The following is a 12,628-nucleotide window of genomic DNA, read 5'->3' as shown; positions in this document are numbered from 1 at the left end:
TTTTGTGAAACAGTGTTTTGCCTATGTTTTCCTCAAAGAGTTTTATAGTGTCTAACTTTACATTTAGGTATTTACATTTAGTTATTTACATTTAGGTACACTTTTAGCTTATTTTTGTGTATGGTGTTAAGAAGTGTTCCGATTTCATTCTTTTACATGAAGTTCCTCAGTTTTAGCACCACTTAATGAAGAGATTCTCTTTTCTCTGTCGTGCATATTCTTGCCTGCTTTATCGTAGAGTGACTATGGATGTGTGGGGTTAACTCTGAGCTTTCTATCATATTCTATCGATCTATATTTCTTCCTTGTGCCAGTACATGCTGTCTTGATTACTGTAGATTTGTAGTGTAGTCTGAAGTCAGGGAACATGATTCTTCTATCTCTGTTTTTCTTTCCCAGGTTTGCTTTGGCTACTCAAGGTCTTTTGTGTTTCCAGACACATTAAAAATTTATTTTTTTTCTAATTCTGTGAAAAATGCCATTGGTAATTTGATAGAGATTGCATTGAATCTGAAGATTCCTTTGGGTACTATAGTTATTTTCACAATACTGATTCTTCCAATCCAAGAACATGGTATATCTCTCCATCTGTTTGTGAACCTTGATTGCTTTTATCAGTATCTTATACTTTTCTGAATACAGTTTTTTTGCCTCCTTAGGTATTTTTATTTCTAGATATTTCATTCATTTTGTTGCAGTAGTAACTGGTATTGTTTATTTAATTTCTCTTTTTGATCTTTTGTTGTTACTGTACAGGGATGCAAGAGAATTCTGTGTATTAATTTTGTACCCTACAACTTTACCAAATGTATTGATTAGTCCTAATAGTTTTCTTTTGGTATCTTGTACATTTCCTATGTACAGTATCAAATCATCTGCAAACAGTCACAGTTTTTCTTCTTTTCCCATTTGGATACCTTTTCATTCTTTTCTCTCTGATTGTTATGGCTAGGACTACCAAAACTCTGTTTAATAATAGTGGTGAGACTGGACATCCTTGTCTTGTTAATGATCTGAGAAGAAATGTTTTCAGTTTTTCACCACTGAGAATGTTTTTTTACTGCATTTTGTTTGTTTTTTGTATATGGTCTTCATTATGTTGAGGTATATTCCCTCTATGGCCACTTTCAGGAGATAGTTTTATTGTAAATGATTGTTGAATTTTATCCAAAGGTTTTTTCCTGCATCTTTGGAGATGACCATATGGTTTTTATTCTTCAATTACTTATATGATATATCACATTGATTGATTTCCATACATTGAAGAATTCTTGCATTCCTCAGATAAATACCACTTGATCATGATGTATAATCCTTTTAATGTGCTGTTGGATTTAATTAATTAGTATTTTGTTGAGACTTTATTTAAAAGTTGACAACTGGAATATAGAGTACAATGCAAAAGAGAATTTAATGGGGGCAGACTTGTCTTATTTCCAGCCTTAGAACTCACCTATAGCTGTGACAACGGCTTCAGGTTTCATGCAGATGCTCTTTATCAGATGAGCAATGCTCCCTTTCCCTACATGGGGCATGTTTTTTATTCACAAATCTAAATAGAACTACTGTAACTAGTAAACATCTATTGAAATTATCTTGCTATTCTTCTCCCTTATTCTATTAGTTTAGTGAATATAATAGTGGTAAAGAATCCACCTACTGATGTGGGAGATACAAGAGAGGTGGGTTCAATCTCTGGGTCAGGAAGATCCCCTGAAGAAGGAGATGGCAACTCACTCCAGTATTCTTGCCTGGAAAGCTCAGTGGACAAAGGAGCCTGGGGAGCTAGAGTCCAAGGGATCTCAAAGAGTTGGACACCACTGAGCACACATGCACACACACACAGAGTGAATATATTTGATTATCTTTTTTCTTTTATTTCCAGCAATGTTTTATTTTCAGTATAACCTATTTGGCTTCCATGGTGGTTCATACTGTAAAGAATCTGCCTGCAATGCAGGAGACACAAGTTTAATCCCTGGGTCAGGAAGATTCCCTGGAGAAATGCATGGCAATCCACTCCAGTAGTCTTGCCTGAAGAATTCCATGGACAGAGGAGCCTGGTGGGCTACAGTCCATGGAGTTGGAAAGATTTGGACATGATTGAATGACTAACACTTACAATTACTTTTCATACATGGTCATGGTGAATTATTATTAAATAAATTGACAAATTTCATTTAACATGTTTAATATAGTTGTGTCTATGTTCATAAGAGATTATTGTCATTTTCTTTCTTATAATGTGATCTGACATTTAGGCAATGTTGGCTGCATGAAATGATGTGTTTATTATTTTCAAAGCAATTTATGTAGAATTTATATTTTTTATTTAGAAGTATTTTGTGGATGCAGAATTTGTACCTTTGGGCCTAGAGTTATTTTTTAGAAGAATTTTAAATACAAAGTTAATTTCTTTAGCTAGTATTGGGCTATTTATATGTGTGTGTGTGTGTATATATATATATATATATATATGACAGATTGGAACTGATATATGGCAGAGACCACCACAACATTGTAAAGCAATTATTCTCCAGTTTAAAAAGAGCTTGCCTTAACAAAACATAATTTGGAGTAATTGAAAAAAGAAAATATTGGCTATATTCCTCATGCTGTACAATTCTTCATTGAATCTATTTTACACACAATAGTTTGTACAATCCACACCCTCACTTCTATATTCCGCCCCCCCTCCACAAGCTTGTTTCCTGTGAGTCTGCTGCTCTTTTGTTGTTATATTCATTAGTTTGTTTTTTTCTTAGATTCCACATTTGTGTTATCATACATCTGTTATCATTCTCTGTCTGACATTCACTGAGCATAATGTCTTCCAAATACATCTGTGTTCTTGCAAATGGCATTTTTCCCCCCTTGTTTAGGGCTGACCCATACTCTGCTGTGTGTGTGTATTTATATAAATATAAACATATATTTATGTATGTGTGTACATATTTCTGTGTGTGTATGTATGGACACTTAAGTGTTTTCCATTTCTTGACAATCATAATGATGTTATGAACATTTGGATTTGGAGTGCTTGTATCACTTCATTTTATTGTTTTGTTCTTTTCAGGTTCATGTACTTAGGGATGGAATTGCTAGGCTTCATGGTAGTTCCATTTTTAGTTTTTTGAGAAATCCTCTCTAATGTTTTTCACAGTGGCTGCATGAATTTACATTCTCACCAACAGTATACAAGTGTTGGGCAATTCATTTTTTTATTTTTTATTTCTTCTTCAATTGGATGCTGCAGTTATTTTTGCAGAGTTGGTTTGTAAATTGTTAAATCTCCTGGCTCAAATATGTTCATGATATTTCTTATCATCTGGTTAATGTCTGTAGAATCTGAATCTCTGATGCCATATGTATTTTCTTTCTTGATATGGAAAAAGTGTCTCTTCTCTTTTGGTCTCTCTCTTCTTTTATTCCTTCCACTCCCACTTACCTTTATTATTTTTGATAAGGCTTTATCAGATTTATTGATGTTTTCAAACAACAACTTCTTTGTTTCACTATTTTTTAAATTTTCATTTTCTCTGATTATTTTCTCATTGTTTTCTGTCTTCTACTTAATTTCAGTTTAATTTTCCTATTTAATTTTTCTCTATAAGTTAAAACCTTTGATAATTGATTTTGGACTTTATTTTCTAATGTACATGTGTATTAGATGAATATATCACATGCAATATGTATTATGTACTGAATATTGTATATATCAGATAATATTTTTCATATGTCTGAGATATATGTGTGTATATATCTGTGTGTGTGTGCTCACTCAGTCACTCAGTCAAGTTTGATTCTTTGCGACCCCATGGACTGGTTTTTGCCAGGCTCCTCTGCCCGTGGGGTGATCCCAACAGGAATACCAGAGTTGGTTGCCATTTCCTTCTCCAAGGGATCCTCCTGAGCCAGGGATTGAATCTGTGTCTTGAGTCTCCTGCATTGGCAGGTGGATTTTTTTACTGCTGAGCCAAGTGGGAAACATATATATATATATATAATTTTTTTCCTGTGTGGATTTTACTGATTTCCGGAACTTCAGATATATTATTGATTTATGCTAAATTTTTTATTTGTGATTTTTTTAAAAGAGGTATAACTCATATAAAATTCTTCATTGAAATCGTTTAAAAATGTACAATGCATTGACTTTTGATACAGTAACAATGTTGTGCAAACATTATAACTTTCTAATTGCTGAATATTTTTGTCACCTCTTGTCAATTAATTGTAGAATATTTTTATCACCTCTTGTGAATCAATTACTGCATTACCATTTCTTTCTCACCCCAGGAACCAGAAACAACTAATCAGTTTTCCATTTCTTTGAATTTGCTAATTCTGGACATTTCACATACACAAAACCAAACAAAGTACACTCTCTTTGTTCTTTCAGTTAGCATGTTGTCACAACTTTATGTTAGAGCATGTATTAGTACTTAATTTTTTTTTTATAATTGAATGATAGTCTATTATATGGATATACCACATTTTCATTATTTATTCACCAATTATTAGAAATGTGGATTGTTATGGCCATTGTGAATAGTGCCACTATGAACATTTCCACACATTTACTTGGATTGATCTTTGTAATTCTCTTGAGTATTTATCTAGGTGAAGAATTGCTGGGTCATGTGGCAATTCTATATTTTACTTTTGAGAAATATCAACTGTGTTCTCACTATTTATCAATATTTTATATTCCCACCATCAATGTTGTCCACTTTCCTGATTATGTCCTTTGATGCACAAGAATTTTTAATTTTGATGGGATTTGATTCTTCTATTTTAGTTTTGCTGCTTGTGGTCTTGTTGCCATTTTAAGAAACCATTGATTAATCCAACATCATGAAGATTTCTCCCTATGTTTTCCACTAAAAGTTTTTAGTTGTACATTTTGTCCCTGATATATTTTTAGTTAATTAACACATATGGTGTGAGGTAGAGTGTCAAATTATTATTTTTTTTTATTTCTTTATTTCTTTTCTTTTTTTTTTTTTTTTGTTTTGTTTTGTTTTGTATTTTGATACCAGTTTCTCAGCACTACTTGTTGAAGAGACTGTTCAATTCCCATTGAGTGGTATTGGCAACCTTGTGAAAGTTGACAATAGACATAAGTGTTTACTTCTGAGACTTCAACTCTTCTGATCTCTGTCTTCTCATTCTAGTACTGTTTTAACTCTAGCAGTTAATAATTTCAGATAGAGAAGTGTGAGTCCTCTCATTTTTTCTTTATTTTTTACGACTGCTTAGCTCTATGGGGTTTCTTGGAGTATCTTACAAATTTTAAGATTGTTTTTTTTTTCTTTCTGCCAAAAAAGATATTAGTGTCTTGATAGGAATTGCACTGAACCTGTAATTCATTTCCTGGAGTATCGCTATCTTAATTATACTAATTGTTTAATCCATGCATGTGAGGTATGTTTCTCTTTATAGGTCTTCTTTAATTTCCTTAAAATAATCTTTTTTGTTGTTGTTGTTGGTCTTGTTTATCTCACAAGACCTCCAAAAATTATGTAGAACTCTCCCATAGCCCTCCTCAGGGCCGGGGGCGGGGGGGGGGGGGGGGTCGTAACTCTAAAATAATCTTTTATAGCTTTCAGTATAAAAGACAACTTTTGAGAGATAAAGGGAGATGGAGTTGTTGGTGATATTTCTCTCTGAAAATAATTACAGGTTTGCCTGGAGCTCTGCTTGGGAACAAGCATATTCCCTAACTTCACATTTTTCTTAGAAGGAAGGAAGACATTTTGAGGGCTCTGTTTGCCTTGCCCAGTGTCCTGGCTCTTTCATCACTGAATGCTCTCAAGTTCTGCCAGTTATACCTTCCTTCATGTGACCAAGTTCTTTCTGATTGAATTCCCAAGTAACATTGCCATTTTATGCTCTCTAATTTCTTTATTCCTGATTTTTTTATTCTCAACAATTTTGTGTAGTTCTGAACTTCCGCCTCCAGATGATAATTTATGTAAGTTTGTGAGACAGCATGTATAATGGTTTATCTTTTCCACCGTCACTCCTAAATCCTAAGTATGGGCAAAACACAATATATTTTATTAAAGTTGTTTTTCTTCCAACTGCAAATAATTTGTCACTTTCAAATTACTTTCAAATTTGTTACTTTCAAGACTTTCTTGAAAGTGCCTTCTTTTCTTACAAGTAGCTCTTTTTCAAGCTACTTCTTATTCCCCATGCATAAATGCTTTCTTCAGGTTCTCCCTCCAATAGTTACAAGTAACCTACTTATAATTTAATTAAACTCAGAATCCATCTTGAAAGGTTTCACTACAAAATCCTCGGGCCCATTGTAAATAGGCTTCTGACATATTCTTTGTTTGTTATTTGCTTTGGTTGTTGTTCTGTCACTAAATTGTGTCTGAATCTTTGTGACCCCATGGACTACAACACATCAGGCTTCCCTGTCCTTCGCTACCTCCTGGAGTTTGCTCAATCTCATGTCCATTGAATCAGTGATACTATCTAACCATCTCATTCTCTATTAGCCCCTTCTTCTCCTGCTCTAAATCTTTCCCATCATCAGGATCTTTTCCAATAGATTAGCTCTTCAGATCAGGTGGCAAAGTATTGGCCAACTTCAGCATCAGCACTTTCAATGAATATACAGGGTTGATTTCCTTTAGGATTGACTGGTTTGATCACCTTGCAGTCCATAGGACTCTCGAGATTCTCCTCCAGCACCACAATTTGAAAGCATTGATACTTTGACACTCAGCCTTCTTTATGGTGCAATTCTCACATTCTTATCTGACTAGTAGAAAACAACATAGCTTTGACTATACAGAACTTGGTTGGCAAAGTATTGGCTCTGGTACATTGTACTCCCCTAATTCCTGATCTGTTCATTTTCCTGAGATTATTTCTCATCAAAGTGTCCCATCTAAGTGATTATAAATGACTGGGTTTTGACCAAATTTGTTTTCACTAACCTCTCAACCATGTTCATTCCAGGTAGGTCACTAAGCATCCAGGCAAATAGTTGGTCAAAACCAATGATTCAGTATACAATACACATCTGGATGTATCTACTTTCAAGCAAAGTGAGCAACTAGGTGAACTGCCTGAACTTGTACCCATTGGGAGGATTACCATCCTTCCTGACCTTCAGGGACTTTTCATAATGAGGCTGTAGTCTTACGGCTCCCCACTAAGGTTATGCCTGCTTAGTACTGCAGGATTCTCCATATACAAGTCCCAAGGCTTCTTTATCAATTAATAATAGTAAATGAATCCATAAGTACAGTAAGGGAGAGAGAAGCCAGAGAGCAATGAGAGTGGGGACTATGAACATTTTTGTACTTTTCCATGGAAATTTCCCTCAGGTGCTACTTGGACCAGATCGCATGTGTAGAACTCCTATGTGAAGATGGAGTACTGCTGTGCACACCCAGTATCGTGGCTTTCATGGGTCAGATACCATCAAGTTAATGATGGACAGCTCAGCTTGCCTAGTACTTAGTGGGTCTTGGTTAAATGTTCAATTCCTATTCAGGTCCACTAGCAGGCCAAGAGTTATCTCTCAAAATTAGAGTAGTTATCTAGAAAGAATGGCAACACTTTGCCGCAAAATCCTAAGTGCCCGCACTGCAATTCACATATGGAGGACTGCCAAAGACCCCAGCATCCCCGTCTGCCACTGACACATCAAGCACCATGGATCTACTGGATCATTTGCCCAGAATGGCAGAGAAACTTACACACAGTATGGCCCTACTGTAAAGCCTTTTCTTTTTCTGGGTCCCACTCAAAGCTGGCAGCTTTGTGAGTCAGCTGATGAATGCACCAAAGAAAATTACTGAAATGAAAAATATAGTATGTTTTCAAATCCCAATTAAGCCCACTGGACGTTGTGTGACTTTTTTGGTTGTAAGACGGGACAGATGTAAGGTGTCATTTTCACCTTATAAGGGATAGTTTCACCTGCCCTATACAACTGTGTTGTAATTTTCTACTCTAAGTGTCTACCAGTGGATCAATTCAGTTCAGTTCAGTTGCTCAGTTGTGTCCAACCATTTATGACCCCATGGACTGTGGCACACCAGGTCTCCCTGTCCACCACCAATACCCAGAGTTTACTCAAACTCATGTCCATTGAGTCAGTGATGCCATCCAACCATCTCATCCTCTGTCATCCCCCTCTCCACCCGCCTTCAATCCTTCCCAACATAAGGATTTTTTTCAATAAGTCAGTTCTTCACATCAGGTGGCCAAAATATTGGAGTTTCAGCTTCAGCATCAGTCCTTCCAATGAATATTCAGGACTGATTTCCTTTAGGATGGACTGGGTGAATCTCCTTGCAGTCCAAGGGACACTCAAGAGTCTTCTCCAACACTGCTGTTCAAAAGCATTAATTCTTCTGTGCTCAGCTTTCTTTATAGTACAACTCTCACATCCATACATGATTACTGGAAAAACCTGACTAGATGGAAATTTGTTGGCAAGATAATGTCTTGGCTTTTTAATATACTGTCTAGGTTGGTCATAACTTTTCTTCCAAAGAGTGTCTTTTAATTTCATGGCTGCAGTCACCATCTGCAGTGATTTTAGAGCTCCCCCAAAAAAGTCTGTCACTGTTTCTCCATGTATTTGCCAGGAAGTGATGGGACCAGATGCCATGATCTTAGTTTTCTGAATGTTGAGCTTTAAGCCAATTTTTTCACTCTCCTCTTTCACTTTCATCAAGAGGCTCTTTAGTTCTTTTTCTCTTTCTGCCATAAGGGTGGTGTCATTTGCATATCTGAGGTTATTGATATTTCTCCCAGCAATCTTGATTCCCACTTGTGCTTCTTCCAGCCCAGTGTTTCTCATGATGTACTCTGCATATAAGTTAAATAAGCAGGGTGACAATATACAGCCTTGACGTACTCCTTTTCTTATTTGGAACCAGTCTGTTGTTCGCCCAGTTCTAACTGTTGTTTCCTGACCTGCATAGAGATTTCTCAAGAGGCAGTTCAGGTAGTCAGGTATTCTCATGTCTTTAAGAATTTTCCACATTTTTGTGGTGATTCACACAGTCAAAGGCTTTGTCATAGTCAGTAAAGCAGAAGTAGATGTCATTTCTGGAACTCTTTTGCTTTTTCAATGGTCCAGTAGATGTTCCTCTGTCTTTTCTAAATCCAGTTTGAATATCTGGAAGCTCATGGTTCATGTACTGTTAAAGCCTGGCTTGGAGAATTTTGAGCATTAGTTTACTAGTGTGTGAGATGAGTGCAATTGCACAGTGGTTTGAACATTCTTTTGCATTGCTTTTCTTTGGGGTTGGAATGAAAACTGTCCTTTTCCAGTCCTGTGGCCACTGCTGAGGTTTCCAAATTTTCTGGCATATTGAGTGCAGCACATTCACAGCATCATCTTCCAGGATTTGAAATAGCTCAACTGGAATTTAATCACTCCACTTGCTTTGTTCATAGTGTTGATTCTTAAGGCCCACTTGACTTAGCATTCTGGGATGTATGGTTCTAGGTGAGTAATCACACCATTGTGATTATATGGGTCATGAAGATCTTTTTTGTACAGCTCCTCTGTATATTCTTGCCATATCTTCTGCTTCTGTTAGGTCCATACCATTTCTGTCCTTTATTGATCTCATCTTTGCATGAAATGTTCCCTTGGTATCTCTAATTTTCTTGAAGAGATCTCTAGTCTTTCCCATTCTATTGTTTTCCTTTGTTTCTTTGCATTGATCACTGAGGAAGGGTTTTTTATCTCTGCTTGCTATTTTTTGGAACTCTGCATTCAAATGGATATATCTTTCCTTTTCTCCTTTGCCTTTCTCTTCTCTTCTTTTCATAACTATTTGTAAGGCCTCCTCCAACAACCATTTTGCCTTTTTGCATTTCTTTTTCTTGGACATGGTCTTGATCCCTGTCTCTTGTACAATGTCATGAACCTCTGTCCATAGTTCTTCAAGCACTCTATCAGATCTCAGTGGATCAGAACACACCTTTTGGATTCTTCTTTATTCATCACTAAACCCTCAGCAACTATCAATGTATTGTTACATTCTTTTGGTGCAAAAATTCTTTTTATTTAATGAATTAAGAACAAACAAGATGAATGGATTATATTTAGACTAAAATTGCCTTTTGTGAGACAAGGCTACATACTTTTCACACTGCTTTTCATAAGAGCCACATGTTATATAAAAGTGAGAGGGTAACAGGCAGGGAGGCTAGGGGTCTCCAAACAGAGGAAACGGCTGCGAGTGTCAGATGCTTTTCTCTCTCTTAAGTGGCAGGAGGAGACAGGCTGCGAGTGTCAGACACTTTCCTCTCTCTCTTAAGCGGCAGGAGGAGACAAACTACAAGTGTCAGATTTTCTTCCCTTCTCTATACAAAATTAAAAGGAGGTTTCTCTTAAAATTCTGTGACACCTGGCTCCTCCTGCACTTAACTTTTCTCAAACCTTGAGCTAACCAATGCCTTTTTCTTATGGAAATGTTTTTCATTAGTTATGTTAATGAACTATGTGTTTACCCTAGACTCTGTCTATCTTCAAATTGGTTCAGCTTAAGACTCAGAACAGATAAGGGTTCAACAAACCTGTATGTTTAACTGTTGCATTGTTCTCCTAATCTGTTAATGAAACTGTATATTTACTTGGAAACCTACCTTTCTTGAAGATTTATGTCCAACATTTTATGGCCTGGGATGACTCACCTGGTGACAATGTTATCTCAAAACACATACTATGGGTGAGGGGCCTGGTGCCACTCTGAGTTTTGAGACATCTCCTTTCTCTAATTAACAGCTTTCTGATAGGTATATAACATACTGCTAAAGGCTGGCAGAGGGGCACTCTTTTCCCCCCTTCTGATGTCTCTGTCAGAAGCTTTATCTATTTTATACTTTAAGAAAACTTTATTACACAAAAGCTCTGAGCAATCAAGCCTTGTCACTGGCCCTGGATTGAATTTCTCTCCTCTGGAGGCTAAGAATCCCAGAGTCTTTCATGGCTCAGCAGCAACCTTTCAAAAGTAAACTTCCTAAAGAAAAAAGAAAAAAAAAATATGTTCATAGGATGATGAAGTCTTCCTAAGAACAGGGAAAATATCAAGGTAAAAGATTTGCTCATATGATGACATACTAAGTTTCTTTTTTTTTTTAATTCCTAGGATAAGCGGGAATAAAACAAATTGTGGTTTCCAAAAGAAAAACAAAACAAAACAAAATATTCATCTCTGATTCTGTAAAAGATAAGTTAGAAAAAATTTTCAAGTCTCCATTCATAGTTTTTCTGTATTTTAGTGAACATTTTCATTTTCATTTATGCTTATATTTATCATGGACCAGACCCTGTGCTAGTTTATTAGCTAATTTATTAGACCTTGCAGAATTTATTATCATGTAGGCAAGCGCTTAATGGTATATTACCAAGTACTTAACACATTGAACATCCTACCTGACATTAAAACATTCTTTTATTTGAAACATCACTCTTTCTGTTGGTTTATGAGCCTAAGTTGGTGATGTGACCTTTACAGAATGATTTTTAATGTTGAAGGAAGTTTGTAAATGGTGTTACATTTGTTATTTACCCCTTAATGGTTAAATAGTTCATTATTTTATATTCCTATAGTAATTACATACACAGTATTATAGTCAACATATTCCCAGTGACTGTGATGCATAAAGGGCTTTCCAGATGGCACTAGTGTAAAGAACATGCATGCCAATGCAGGAAACATGAGACTTGGGTTCGATCCCTGTGTCTGGAAGATCCTCTGGAGGAGGGCACAGCAACCCACTCCAGTATATTCTTACCTGAAGAATCCCATGGACAGAAGAGGCTAGTAGGTTACAGCACATAGGGTGCAGAGTCAGGCACAACTGAAGTGACTGAGCATGCACGCAAACATGATGTATAAAAATTAGCAGGTTATTAATTCAAATCACTAGAATTTAGTTATATATAATTAAACATATATGCACATAAGTAGCATATGTATTAATACTAACATAACTGATTTCATACTGGAGTGGGTAGCATTTCCCTTCTCCAGGGGATCTTCCCAACCCAGGAATTGAATTGGTGTCTCCTGCATTGCAGGTGGATTCTTTCCCAACTGAGCTATCAGGGAAGCCTTAATGAAAATCACTAGAATTTACTTATACATAATTAAGCATATATGCTCATAAGTAGTATATATATTAATACTAATATATAACTAATTTAATATATAATATTGCTAATGTATATTGCATATGTATAAATATATATACATATATGCATGTACATTTGTATGTATATAGACAGAAAGATACATAAATAGTTCAGAACAATCCCTGTATTAATAAATAGTAACTGGTATAATTTTGCTACACTTCTATCATCATCTCCTGGCTATTTATATCACAGCCATTAATAACGTGGTTAGAGATGTCAGTTACTTTCTAGTTACTGGTTCTTCAATGTTACTCTTTGGGAACAAACTCTTTACTGCTTGTTTTCCAACATGCAAAATCGGGATGATAGTACTGCCTACCTTTCCGTATTGTCAAAAAGCTTACTGCTGAGTATCACTGTATCTTAACATTTATTTTATTTTGTTTTATTATGATGAAAGCTTATGAATCCTTATACAATGATGGAGCCAGTAAA

The sequence above is a fragment of the Cervus elaphus genome, chromosome 2, assembly GCF_910594005.1.
Source record: "Cervus elaphus chromosome 2, mCerEla1.1, whole genome shotgun sequence".
Lineage (NCBI taxonomy): Eukaryota > Metazoa > Chordata > Mammalia > Artiodactyla > Cervidae > Cervus > Cervus elaphus.
Note: the sequence above shows the minus strand (reverse complement) of the source record.